General features: G+C 39.4%; 1 long non-coding RNA gene across 1 annotated transcript in view; it reads right to left on the reverse strand.

Annotated features, from left to right (window-relative positions):
• Positions 1-11836: 11836 nt before the first annotated feature.
• The window catches only part of LOC139588526 (uncharacterized), a 132705-nt gene continuing 129303 nt past the window's right edge, over positions 11837-15238 (reverse strand). Inside the window, exon 3 of the long non-coding RNA XR_011678729.1 lies at positions 11837-11926. This is a non-coding gene — a long non-coding RNA (uncharacterized lncRNA). The remainder of the gene's footprint in view (positions 11927-15238) is intronic.

Consider the following 15238-nt stretch of genomic DNA (forward strand, 5'->3'; position numbering starts at 1 on the left):
GTAATTGCCATTGACATCAAGTTTGCACTGAAAGGCCTTTCAACAAGTTTGATGAAAAAAAACCCCACCAAACTTCACTATTTGGGCCTTTGGTAACAAAACCCAGGCTGCTACTGTAGAGCCACAAAATATTTCTTGTAGTAAAACAAGCACAGCTCCAGCAGAGAGAGGGGTGAATCTGACACTATGGCATGTTTTTGGATTTCATCACTGTTCATTAACATTTTGGATATCATTAAAAGAAAATTATGCTTTTAGTCTTCTTGCTACAGAAAAAAGAAGGTGAACAGAGTGCCAATGTTTTCTGAAAAGATTAAATTCTGAAGCTGGGCTCCTGCTTTGTCACAGCTGGCTGCCTCCTCTCCAAAAGGTTTGGTCTGAGACAAGAGAGGTGGTCCCTGGTGCTCTAGTAGAGAAAAGACCAATGTGGAGGACTCAGAAAGGCTCCGCTAAGAAGTAGAAAGGAGAATTAATATTGCAGGTTTTATTCCATCTTGTCTGTCCTGACCATCTCATCACTGCTCACTATGTGATGTATTTAGGGACAGAAAGCTGTCCAATATTTCCAACTGACAAATTCTATTCTAAATCAAGTATATATTAAGGAAAACTGTCTGCTTTAACTTTTTTCTTCTCTGTCATCACAAACATTCAGGTGAGGTTACGCTTCTCCTGCAGGCACAGAAAGAGTCAAACCCACCATCCCCTCAACTTCCTCCAGTCCCTGCCACAGCCCTGGCACACTGGAATGGTACAGGCAGGCTGTGTACAGGGCCACAAAACAGCTCAACAAAGAAACCCAATTGCTTGCAACACAACAAAGAGCCATGCCAAAACACATCCCCCCAAAATCTCAACAAACAAATCACATTGGCCATGCTGGCAAGAAGTTTCCCAAGGACATGCAAGATGGAAAGAGGCAAGTCATACTAGTGAAGGAGGATCTGTAAAACCCCCTATGCAAAGAATTAGGCCTCTCTTGGTAGATTAGTGCTCCTAAGAGCATCCTCGTGTTGAATAACTCCCATGCAAGTGCAACCATGCTGACAGCAAGCTGGAGGAGAATGTCAGTTAGGGAGATGGAGCAAGGAGGATTCATAGAGAAAAGAAGTTCAGTGTTTGCAAAGTCTTTCCCTGCTCCGAGAACAGAGATGTTGCACAAAGAGCCTGGTGACCAGGAGGAGTCCAAACTTCCAATGAACAACTTCTGCTGAGGATTATAGGTGCCCCATTGGTAAATAATGCTGATTCAAATCCAGTTAAACTCACTGCTTGTGAGTTTCCTAACTTGCACTGCACATGGAAGCCAAGTTCTACTGATTGCCTGAGAAAGGAGTCTTCATCCTGAAAAACTTGATAACATTTTGCATCAGGGATCTCAGAAATACCCTTCTATTATCCACCAACACCTCAAATCTTTGTCAGTCTTGATTTATAATTTCTCTCATGCCTCTGAAAATTACAGTGATGCATCTAGCCCCACTTCTCTGGAATCCTCATGAAGAACATCAACTTTTCTGGTCACCTTATGAGCTTAATATTCCTCCAAACTTTTTTCCCTTACTTCATCAGTTTAAATGTACAGTATGTTAGTACTACTTATGCTTAGAAATATAAAAAAGGAATTTAAGTCATCCTGCCAGATTGGACCCACAGGCATTATGGATAAGGCTGATAGGATGAGTTCACCAAAGAAAAAATACCAGGACAGCTGTTACAAGCAAACGGGGGCACTGAAACTGTACATCTGAAGCTTCCCTTGTCCTTTCCCAAAGTGCAAACTTTGCTGTCATCTATAAATCAAACAGTTTATGATGCTGCAATATTTACACTCTAATTAAAAAATCATAAAGCCATACCCCTTTGGTGTGTAAAAAGAAGAACTCAGTATCTGCTATTGAAACATGGTGTTAATCAGTAACTCCTAATGATCTGCTCCACAGCCTTAGAGGTTACATGCTTATTCAGCTACACATATCAAACAAGATAATGAGGGAAAGTGGAAGAAGTGAAGGGAATATGTTACAGCAAACACAGGGTTTTGCTACCACCAGGACCTATTCCTAACCCCTCCAATTCTCATGTCACTATTTATTTTCTCATTTTCAAAAGGCAACAGATTTAAAAAGTAAAGCTTTGATAACACATTACATACAGAGTAATCTTGAGATGTTTTCTCTGTGTGTAACCTCTGAAAAAGCCAACCATAGCTCTGGAGAAACACCTGCCTTTACCTTTATATGGTCAGAACTCCAGTTCTCTCCACATTTATAAAAAATGAATCTTAAGAGTCAGTGTTTCCATGTGAGTTTCTCTGAATTCATTACGGAAACAGTTAATTTTCTGAATCTGCCATTTGCTGTTTATGCAGTCAGAAAACAGCTCTCTAGAAAAGGCTTGAGAAATCCAAGCATTGTGCAATGTTGGAAATAAAAATTACAAAACAATGTCAGCCGTAATTAGTGCTCCTAATTCTACACTTAAAATAGCATTTGTCATTCAAAGTTCCTCATGAAAAAAATCAGGGCTTTGCGCTCCCCTTTCTAGTTAAACAAGTCCCTCTCCCTGCCACATTCAAAGAAAGCTGTGCGTTGAGTCCCACAAAGCTTCACTCTTTTCCAAAACCAACCACCAGCTGGGAGAGCCAGCCTGTGATCACAGACCCTTTTGGGGCACTCTTTTTTGATTCTTTCACAACCAGGCAAATCCACACCAAGGCTTCACCCAAACTTCTCATCTCGCATCCATGGTCTTGTAGCTCTCACTAGTTAAGGGTGAAAAAGACAGAAGGCAGAGATTTTTCTCCCTAGTACAGGCTGGGGTAAAGAAGGAAGCAACATCTGCAATCTATCGGTCACACTAAGATTTTAGTTATTTTCTTTCATTCTTTTCTTTTTTTTCATTCTTTAAGTTGACCATGGGTACAAAAATGCAGGTGAAAAATTACGGACTTTATTTTTCAAATCCCTCCTTCTTATTCTTCTCCTCTAGTCTTGACTGTCTACAAAGAATCAAGGAATAGTTGTTCTAGGTGAATATGAGTTGGCTTATTTCTGTCACCAGTTATATGATACTATCCAGAATGTATAATTAAAAAGACTGCAACTAAATTACAGTTTCAACTCAGGTATTCCCAGCTAATATATTTTTGTCAGTACTTCAGACCGATAAGAATTAATGAGAGTCAGAAGTACATATTTATGTGACCACAGACATTTAAACCAGTAATGATTTATCCTGGTTAATAGTGCAAATTAACAAAAAGGCATGAAAAACCAGAAACATTTAAGACTTTTTTTTTTCGCCTTTTCATGCAGTTTCTGTGAAGGAGCATATATTTCCTGCTCTAGCAAGAAATGTAACAACATGGCAGAGGCAGAGGCAGGCCTAACTCCAACAGATTGGTCTCTAAAACTGGAGAACAAAAGTATTTGAATAAGAACCTTAGAGCTACAGTGAGTGTGACCACAGTAATGCCTACCAAAAAAAAAAAAAAAAAGGAGTGTAAAAGGAAAAGAGAGGGGAGAAGGTAACCACAGTGATATCAGGTGGGCATTTACTTTATGGGTCCTTCATATGCCAAGGAAAGGCCCCAATTTCTATCCCAGCTACAAAAAGTCTGCACTGCTCACTTATCCCTGTGTGGGGGGAAGGATTGTATGGAGTAAGGGAGGCAGCTCAGCACCTCCTCACTACCTCTGCCAGGGTTGCAGCCATCCTGTCATAAGAACACCCCAAAAAATATCCAAGGCAAGCTTGATGTTTCTCAAGCACAGAAATATCACTTGAGAAGCATGCAAAAGCTACATAAGCAAATCTATCTCTCTTTCAATTAATGTCCCCTCCAAAGACTTTTCTCACCTCCAAAAGAAAAAAAAAAGGGGGAGGGAACAGAGGTGTGGGAACACAAGATACTCAGCCACAGTAAAAGGGGTTAAACTCACTTTTTGAGAGAAAAATATACCAACACACAGATGACACTTCCTAACATGCAACATTATGCCTTACAGATTTTCTTCCACTTGTGCACCTCCCAATCACTATCCTTTCTGGATTTTACAAAGTAAGCATGAAAGCTATTGTTCCAAGCCATTTCCAAAGAAAGCAGTTGAATGACATACCATAAAACATATGGGTCTCATTAACTTAAAATATTGCCTGTTTTAAACAGCCTCTTAGCAAATAACCATACTTAAAAATTTAATTCCATTTCGCGACTCATGCTTTTACCATTTGGGCTACAGTTTATCTTAATGATTATATTACCATCACTTGTACTTTGTTTTGATGGCCAGGCTGCTGGTGCCAAATCCTTGGTGACCTCCTGAAGGAGACTCCAGGTTCAGCATGCAGCATGGCTCAGGAGAGTATAAGTTGGCTTTTTAGTCTTTTCTTTCCTTTTTTTTTTTTTTTTTTTTTTTTTTTTTTTTTTTTTTTTTTTTAATAAAGCAATTTTCATTCAGGGCCAAACACAGCTCCCTGGCAACAAAATGTAATCAAAGCAACTTGCTTCAAAGTTTAGGCATTTTCTGTCATGGCACTGTCTAATGGGCTTCAAATACTGCTTTAAAAAAAAAAGCAACAACCCCCCCGCCCTCCCAAACCCTACACATAACACAAGTCTGTGTAAGTTTCTGCTGGAGTTTCTCAAAGCCCAGACAGTCCTTTCTTGCTTTTAATGAAATTCCTTTCTATTTCTTCAGGTATGACTCCCCTTGGACATGGAGGGCATATTTTCTCCTTGAGTTAGGACAGCTTATGACAAATAATGATGAGGAATCAATAGACAGGAGGGAAATATTGGGTGAGAGGCTGAATGAATCTCAGAGATAAATTATTGACCACGGGCATGGCCCTCTCTCCTTTCTCTTATATGTTCGTATTCCATCTCACTAACAACCTGAAAGAAAATCAAATATTTTGTTTGGGGGCTTCACTAATATCAGCAACTTTTACTATCTTAATGGCATTTTTATTGATCTCAGCTTTAATGGGAGCTGTATATATTTGATGTTGGTCATTTAAAGTAGATGTGAGTAATAGACTTTCCCAGTGAGGATCATAAAGCAGCCCCTTGTCTGGCAAGCACAGGAAGCAAATAGAAGACAGCATTTAATCTACTGTTCTGCTGCAGTTATCAGGGCTGAGAGGGGGAAAAAAAAATAAAATGTAAAGATTGGCTGTGTCCCCCCCCGCTCACCCTCCCTGCATGCCGACTCTCGGGCACAGTGGTCATCAGCAAACTAACAACAAAAGGCCATTGGCGCAATGACCTTGGCTGTGGCATCACGCACTGGAGGAAAGAAATGAAGCCATTAGACTGAGGCGGGAGAACAGGTTATAAATCAAGCCATTTCCAATAAGCTGCTGTAATGGTCATCCATCATTGCCAACCACGGCGCACAGCAGACCATGGAGACATTGGAGCTGCTAAAGCTGAGACATAAACAATAATAATCCGGGCTTGATGTTTCAGCCCTTCAGGAAATTTAGGAACATTTGCTTTTCTTTTGTTTGTCAGAGGTGATATTTAAAGCGTAAGATGTAATAAATAGAGGATAGTTGACACATCAGTACAGTTTACAAGCACTGCATTCTGGGTGTGATTAAAGACAGGGAGTGGGGTGGGAGAAGTTGAATGCCAAAAATATCCAGAGCTTCTGTGATATGCAGTTCTCTTCCCAGAATGATAAATTTAACCTTTTGGGTGCATTATACATTATTCTTTTCTTTTCTTTTCTTTGAAAGCAAAGGTGATTTTCTTTAGACATTTTCAATATATCCACATTGCCAAGCAGGTTTTCAGGGGTGGAGGGAAGGCGATTAAAATCTGTAATTAGGTAACATGTGGGTAAGTGGAATTAGATATGCATGGACTGTACATTTTAATAACATTTTATTGATCATTTATAGTGGCAGAAATTACACCAGCTGAACTATTTATGGTGAACATTTCATGAATAAAAAAATTATATCTGTTAGCAAACAATTTTTTAGAAGACAAACATGCTTTTAAATTTACACCAGGACAAATAATATAGGATAAAAGTTACATATATGATGCTAAATATTTCACTACAAACAGAAGAAACAGTTTTTGGGCCTCTGTGCATACAATATACATCAAGTTTATTCTACCAGGAATTTTCACAATTTGCCCTTACACTCCTGAATAAGACAACTTTGCATTGTACCTTGCACATGCCATTAGTTGTTTGCCATGAAAATGACTGCATTTTCATTAGATTGAAATGTATTTACTGACATAGCTTGTGTCCCACCTCAGAATCACCTTGGATCCAGAAACACTTTGTGCTGGTGGTTGATGGAATCTGGGGGAAGAAGCAGAATGGCAAAGCGGTGCAAAGAGATCAGCAATACCCACAGCAGCCCTTTTCTAGCAGTCTGATTCCTTCCAAAACACAGGGAGACCCTTTTGGACAACAGGGACAACAAATTTCATTTAATTACTCTAGAGTAATTAAATTAATAGATCTTGCGATCTATTGAGGGCTATAGGGCCATAACAGTGGCCAATGACCCACATACACTTGCAGTTTCCACATCTGCATATAGGCTAAAATTTGTAATTCATGACACTCACAGAGATTTCCATTTCCCCTTTCACTTCAGTGAAGACAGGTACCGGCCACAGATTCCCCAACAACTGACTAAAATGACCATATAAGGAGGCCTCCAACATAAAATAGGATTACAGGAGATAGAAATATATTCCTCTCTAAGAAACAGGAAAGAGAATTGCACCAAGGAATAGAACTGCTGAAGGTGCTATTCCACATTTCCTGCAAAAACAACTGGGCTTAGCAGGACCAACACTAGTTGAATTGAGTTAAACTCAGTTTAAGGTAGTCACTCAACCCTCAATCGACAGAGATACAGACCTCCAGTGAGGTTTTGGATGTGTGTGGGTACACCGCGTGGCAATACGGCAAAAGACAGAGTGCAGCGTCTGTCCCCAAACCAAATTTCAACAAAAGATCAAGTTCTTCAGTGCACACAGGGACCACCTAAAATACTCCCTAGAGACTGACAAATTTCTCCTGGTCCTTGGGAAACCCTCAGCCCAGTAAGCACTGCCTATCCTGCCCAGTCCATGCCTGAGTAGGGTGGGAAATATTCTTTGCCCTCTTCTTCCCCCAGTGCATTGTACAAGGCAGGCCAGAATTTTATCCTTCCACTGTAAACTATAATACCTGGTTTAAAATTATATTACAAGACATTAATACAAACGGAGGGTTTGGGAGGATTTTATAACCCACAAGAGATGACACTCATAGGTTATGATGTCATTCAAACCACTTGATAATATACTGTACTAGCTTGCAATATTCCAAAAGCAGCTATTAAACTAAATATAGATGAGGAACATGTTGCTACAACAACACAGAATATCACAAACAGCAGTATGCAGAAATATATGGCTGTAAACCTCATTTTTATTTATTTGTTTAGTCACCTTTTTTCATGTGGGATAAAAACAACTGCTTCAGTCCTCTGAAGTTTCTCGCACTGTGGATTGAATTTAAAATCATCTTAAAAAAACAAAAATAAAAGGTCAATTAAACATCGAAGTAATCCTAGAAAAAAAATAATGTATGCAAATGACAACATTTCTAGACAGAAATAAATCAGTCATGGCCATTTAAGATAATTCAATAGCATTACTTTTCCTTTTGTATGAAACTTAAAAGGAATAAAAAAGAGAAAATGTACATGCTAGTTCTTACACTTTTGTAAGTCATTATTATCAAACCAGAGTGCTTTAATTATATTTCGAGACTAGGGTATGGGCTAGGTGACAAGATTTACTGGAGGTCAATGTGAGCAATAACCATTTTTCTTCTCAATGAAAAATAACACCAATGGCAGTTGTTAAGAACTATTACAAATGCTGAATTTAAATGCTCCTGTAGGGTAATTAATCAGAGATGTTTCATCATTCTGGTTTGAGGTAAAGATATAAAACAACTGCCAGAGTTATGATTATTATGACTTGGATAATTTCTTAATATTATTTATTTTTAAAACTATCCTGTTTTCAGCCCTGTATTACAAAGGGGTAAATACTCAAATACTATTCTCCTAAAGGGTGTAATGTTTTGGGGAATCAGCCCAAGAAGGCTTTCCTAGAAAGAGTTTACAAGAAAGTGAAGTGAAACAAAACAAAACAAATCAATGTCTTACAAGGAAGGATCCCTATCAAAGAGAAGATGATTTCACTTGAGTCAGGTCTCTGATGTACAGGGTGAGCAGAATGGGGGACCCTTCAGAGCTGGATATAAAGACCACAGTTTGAGTCAGGAGGGTGACTCCCACTTTCAAGAGTGGGCTTTCCAGCAGGCACAAACCCTCATCTTTCAAATCCAGCAGAGCTCCTTCTCAGCCATGAGTCACACACAGGATTTCAACAGCAGCATTTGACCCAGTCTCAGACAAGCGTATTGCCCAAGACCAGAACATGGAGTATTTAGCTGTTCCCTAAATCACCAGTTTGGTTTCTTGGATTTTGTGTGGAACACAACAAAATCTGCCTTCTCAGTTGAATGTGGCAGTCTGACATGAACTGGCCAAAGCAGGGCACTGCAATGTATGCTGTAACAGTTCAGCTAAATTTTCCTTCTTATAATTAAACTTTTGAACATGTTTTAATATTAATGTAATGGATTTTTTTTCCTCATTAGCTGCTGTTTAAAGCCCAGTTTATAACAAATATTTGTAAGTATTGAAAAATAAAATATTAATTGCTTAAAATGACCTTTTAATGGGGTACTACATGTCCAAGAAATTCTGGGCTACATGATGTGATCTCAGTTCAGGATTCATGAACTCAGAGGCAGTAACAGCAAGCAGTGAGAGTGCTATGAATAATCCCTATGTTAAGAACCTTCTATATGAATTGAGTAAAAGTATTAATTAAAGAGGCTTCACCAAGAGACAGCGTTCCCCTCTCAGTAAGGCGATAGAAATGAATGATGACAGTGATATGGATGGAGAACTGTACCTAGAGATTCTGGCTTTATAGGTCTATGGCTGGTACAATTAGAAGTTGAGGCTCTGGTGACATGGAGAAACATTTAAACCAAGAGATCAGCTAACACCCTTTGTTTTCTGTTCTGGACAGTGTGTTACCATCTTTTAGGAGAAACAGAATAGTTAAAAAATAAGAGTCTGAATACAAAAGGCTCAGCAGCTTACTGCTGGCTTCCCATCAAGTCTAAGCTATATTTTGTCATGCCACGGAGTGGCAGACATGTCCCAACCTCAAAGCAGCAGCACAGTTTGAGCAAGGACTGAGTAAAACACTTGATACATTTCTTCAGAGGAAACGGAAGCTGAAAACATTATTACTACTTTGCTTAAATTGGGATATCATCAGCAGTGTTCTTCAAAAGCACCCACCATTTGGCTAAATCTGCTTTCTGTGTTATGAGAGCAGACAGTATTTCAAATGTAGCTATTAATCGAGCCCTGTAAAATACACCTCTTTATCTAGGTAAAATCCTCATGTGCAGACAAGCACACCATATCTCAACACCTCTAGTTTTCATCAACAAAATACTCTAAAGGCCCTCATCTTACTATTTCACCTCTGGGTTGCTTAAATGAACTAAACCTATGTACACTGTCTGCCAAAAAGAAACCAAAACCACATTTTCATTTCTTTTGCTCCATCTTAGTTGCAAGTGTTCAGCACAGAACACTGAAAGAATTATGGCCACACAATACTCATGACAGCTGGAGGAAAGCATTGTGTTTGGATACAAATGAAAAGTGTGGTAAGGTCCACAACACACCTTCAAAGGGTGCCAGTGTCAATTACCTCTGAGCCTCTCCAACAGCTTCTAGCAGGACAGGGAGAAAATACCATATTTAATCTACCTAAAGCTAGACTGGACAAAGCACTGGAGAATATATTGTAGAGGGAAAAAGATCTGTGCTGGCAAGGGCAGCGATGAGATGATCTAAAGCAAAATAACTTTTCTGTCTCTGATTTTTATGATTCTCTGATAGACATGCACAAATAAGACGTCCCAGGAACAACTGTGAACATTTCTTTGGATTTGTGATGAAGTTAATTGCATCGAACATGTACATAGAAACTGAAGTAAAGGCAAAACAATTCAAAGAAATTATTTGACTGCTCCTATTTGAGAATTGTGAGTGGCATTTCTGCAAAAACTTCTTGAATTATAATGCCTTTACATATGGCATTCTTGGTGGGACAAATAGGAAAGAACCACACAGAGATCCCAATATTTGGGGTCGTTATTTGGGGTCATACTTTCCAATTGGGCAGCAAAAACACAATCCATCACCATGACCGCTTTGCCTTTAATAAACACCTGAAACTGCAGACGAGCCACCCCAGCATCCTGTTGGAGTGGAGGGGCCAGCCCAGAGGGGCAGCTCAGGGGATGCTGCTCAGGGATGTGAGTCACTGTGCTGAAGGCAGTGCAATGACTCACATCTTTCTAAGCTGGTCGTAGGTCTAAGTAGTTTGTTGAACCAGTGGCTGTGTATGGAGGTATGGGATCTGTCAAAGTAAATGCCAGAGTTTATGAGAAGATTTTGAGAATTTGACCCTTCAGTCTACTTTGCCCCACAGTGGAAGCCAGCCTTTTACTCTGGTGGGCCTTATATCTGACCTGTACGTGGCCTGACATCAGCTGAAGTTTTTGCTAAACATTTCTTGAAGTCTACTGTGTTTCTGGAAGGAGTGGTGATACAAGCTAGCAATAAGATTTTGGGGTAGCTAGGTCAGTCAAATGCCACTTACTGAGTAATAATATTTTGCACCACATATTGCTGCCTCACGTAATTATTATTAGTGACAAGAAACCACATCGTTTCCTGTGGTCATCTGCAAACCTCAGCTAAGATCTCTAGGAGGAGGAAGTTGCTGCTCAAAGAAGTATCAATGAACACTCACTGAATAATTTCACTCCTTTAATATACAGCATATCTGCTTTCTGCTGTTGAGAATTCTCTTACTTTTTTACAGTTTGCAAAAAGAGGTTTGGTTAGTGGCTTGTGTTTGTTGGAAGGATGTGATTAGCAGACAACTGGTGGATGTTCAGAGATATTCACATGTGATTGAAGTATCCACCATCTCCTCCTCCTCCTCCTGTACCGTGAATGTAAGTACAATAAACCACCTCTCACAATTAAAAGTGACAGCGTGGAAAGACATAGTTAAACTAAGACAAAAATGCAAAAGCCTGTTAAGGAATCCTTCACAATTACTTTGTGAAGTAAAAGAGTACTGGAATTTCCAGAAATGTTGGTGAACTTTTTTTAAAATCAAAATAATAACTGACAAAAGGACAAAAAATGAGAACTCAAATTTTGTGCCCTTTCTGATTCTTCATTTTTCTTGTGTACAAAATTTATCTTAAAGATGATTCAGCCTACATGAAAAAAACATTTTTAAAATCCACTGGGTATAACCCTTAATTACTTGATGGTATATAATGTTATTTTAATGTCATGATAACTTTGTCAAGTTTTAGATAATATGCTTCAAGGACCAACCTGTTTAGAAATTTCAAACAGAAATTTCCTTAGCTACCTCCACTTGATATATATTGTCTTTATGATACTTCCCCTGAAACCCTGACTAGCTAAAGCAAACTCACTCTGACAGAAGGATTTTTGAAGCTGTTATTTTAATCTTAAGGTTTACATACCTGTCAGAGGGATGGTATGTTCATAGCCTTTACTATTGTTCACAGGGTCTTTTTTCAAAAGTCTACACACAGGTCTCAAGGGTTCTTGCTCCTCAAGGCAAATTACCTCTGAGTGTTTAGGTTCACCTCCAGCTCTGTATTTTTTTACTTTTCAGATGCCTCTTTCTTTGTGGTTTTTCTTCTTCTCTTTTCCTTATTTTCAACTCCTGACCAGGACCCTTAAAGGAAAGAAGAAAGACTCTTAGATACCGTGGTGATGGATGACCTTATAAAAACACAGATAAAGAGACAGGGGGGTTGTTATATTTCCTTCACACTGTTTGACTGTGCTACAGTTGGATGAAAACATTTGTTCTACAAATAAAAGAAAACCTTTCAAACATTACTTTTGCCTCAGTCTTGCTCCCTGTCATGCAGCTGAGGATAAGACCTTTGTCCTCATGGACTCTTCACCTAGCCAAGAACTGAGGATGAACTAGCTAATGACATCAATACACCTGATTGATTAATCTTCCATGCAATAGGTGATGCAGTGCAGATTAGGAGGTTTGGTCTAGATAAATTATTAGGGGCTTTCAAAATTACATCTCCACTCTACTCTCTCCAGACCTTGAACGTAGACTTTTTTTATTGTCATTACAATTCATAGTATTTTTAGTTCTTTAGTTGGAACTGTTTTGTCACAGCAAAAAGAAGAGTTTTTAGAAAACAATAGAAAAACAGCAAGAATTTGCTTAAAAGAAGAAAAACTGCACTTAAGTTTTATGTTATGTTTAAAATGCATTTAAAAGTTTATCAGTTTAAACCATGTTAAGATAAAATGTTTAAATTGGACATCAATTGCAATGATACAAGTATCTTCTGATTTGAGGCTCTAATGTAGCACAAAGACCTCAAAGATTATATAACAACCTCTAAGTCCTTTCTCTCAATTCTCTCAAGACGTCTTTAAAAATCTTATATGTATAAATAACTTTTGTTCAAATGAAGATGATTTTTAGCAAGTACACTTCCTCTTTGTAACTTTAAATACGCCTTTCAAATCTTCAAATCTGAAGAAATCATTATTTTTCTGAGGGAAAACCCTGCAGCTCTTGGGCTTAGGGGAGCAATTCATTGGCCCTGCCCACTCAGAGCCCTGGAGAGGAAGGTGACAGAGTAGCCACAGAAGGCATCAAGAGACACAGTTTGTGACAGCCTTGTGCGGCAAAAAGGAGGAAGAGGGGGAAAGGCCGTAAAGGACAGAGGAGAAGCAGAAGTAATAGGCCAAGCCTATATTCTTGGAGAAAAAATCCAGACAGTCCAACGCAAAAGGAATGCAGCAGGGCTATTCTACAATGTCTGGAGGTAAGAGATGAGCCAAGTAACAGCCTTGTGAAACACAACTAGAAATTCAGCCACAGACAGCATTGATTTTTATTTTCTCCACCCCGTATCCCCTCAGCAAAGATGACGATATATGTGTTTAGTTCAACACATGCCCTTCTTGAGTCTTGAGTAGAGAAGAGTCTGACTCAAGCATTTTCTGTGCGGTCCACAGGATTCCTGTGAAAAATCTGGGCAGATTACTAAAATAAACTCAGACCCAGCTTCTGCCCATGAGCTATAAGACAATTCAACACCACATAGGTGGTTTAAAAAAAATAGATGGTTATACTAGGTGGATTAAAAAAAAATAGAAAAATGATCCAACAGACCTGCAACAAATCTTTCTAACCGCTGTGTGTGATGTTTGTATGACAGATCATGACAGGAGGTGACAGACTTTCAGACCTTGGCTGAGAAGTAAGATCAGCTGGAGGTAGATGATTTCTGTCAATAGATGAGCTTCATGCAGCCAAAAGAGTGATGACCTGAAGCTATGGAGGGATTTTTATTCAATTATATCTCTGTGTGTACATGTTCAGGTATTTTTTTTAACCCACAAAGTAGTAGAAATAGGTAGCAGTTTTTAGAAGTGTAAATTATAAATGCCTCTTATTTGCTGGAGGAGATGGGGAAACTGATTCTGTGGAGTTTGGATAGTGGAAAAGGCTATGGCTCAAGATACAGTGTTCTTCCTGACCTAGCCCTGTCCTCATCTTTCATCTTATACACACTACACCGACCCCTGCCTTTGCTCCACACACAGTGCCAGTGTCCACAGCCCATTTGTCAAACCTTCCAGTGAGCTCCACCTGCATCATGCCAGCCCCTGGGCATGGGATGATTTCCCTGTAAAAATACACAAGGTCAGTAGCTATATTCTCTTGCTTTACATCCTTAAAATCAACCCATTATGTGACCTCTGGGCAGTGCAGGATGCTGGCAAAGCAGCTGGTGGGCTGAGGTGGCTGCTGAGGACACAAGCTGAGCTCTGCTGTCATCCCTGGGGTCCTCACACTTCCTCAGTGCTCACCAGTGCTCATTTGGGCACCTGCACTGCTTTGCAGGCAGCTGAGGCTAGGTGCATGGTAGGTAGCTCTGCAGAAGCTTCTCAACTACATTTCCCTTTGCTGCAACAGGGCAACTCCTGATTTACACACTGGTGCATTGGAGAAAAGGAGTGTCAGAGCCCTTACACCACTCCATTGACACTCTTGCTGTTACAAGGACTTTTGCTCTGGAGCTGGTTGCTTCCTATTCTCCTTCCTGTCACAACCCTGCTTGTCTCACAGCACCTTCTCAGTCCAACAAAAGCCATTCCAATTCAATGAGCAGAGTGCAGAAAGAAAGAGGCCTATGCATAAGGTTCATTATATACAAAAATTAGCTTGCCCCTACAAATCTAGCAGATAGTGAATGACTCATCTGGAAGGCTTGGGCTCAACTGATGACACATGGAGACTAAATTATATTAAGGTTAAGGAACTTCAGGATGATGATTTATACTTGACAGAATGTAGCACTTTATAGCAGCTGAGACAACATTCACTCCTTTTCATTCCTTTCCTGAGGACAACCAGCATTAAAAAAAAAAAAGAGAAGGCTGACACAAAGAGCTGTTGACAAGCATACAAAAAAAATGTGTGCATAAATACTACCTACTATCCACAGCTACACCCAGGAGACCCTCGCAGTGTGTTTGAATATCCCCTGCTCTTTATTCATTGTAATAAGTGAAACATGCTCTCCTAAACCAAAAGTGCAACTGAACCTGTGGGAAGACAGCCTTTGTGTCCCTGCTGCTGAAGCCAGAATGCCAGCTTGTTCCACATGTTAAACATGCACCTTTGAACAGTTCAGAAATACTGTCAAATCTTAAAAACAAAGTGAGGGTTTAAAATCCTCTCTTGTAGATGTAACATGTTCCAAGAGATAATTAATTGCTACTGCTACTTATTGAAAGAAAGAGCCAAAAGCCATGTGTTTCTGTTATTTGTGTCTGAAATAAACATCTGATCTTGTTGTTGTTGATGAGAAAATGCTTAGGAAAGGGGATCAGAGCACTTTTCAGCATGGCTGACAATATTGCTCCCTATTTGTCAGCTCTTTTACCTGCTACCTGCTGAAATTCAGCATACTTTCTGCATGGAGCCACACAAACCCTG

This window comes from Agelaius tricolor, unplaced genomic scaffold, assembly GCF_023055355.1.
Source record: "Agelaius tricolor isolate 1412-34295 unplaced genomic scaffold, bAgeTri1.0.p SCAF_1, whole genome shotgun sequence".
NCBI classification, from domain to species: Eukaryota; Metazoa; Chordata; class Aves; order Passeriformes; family Icteridae; genus Agelaius; species Agelaius tricolor.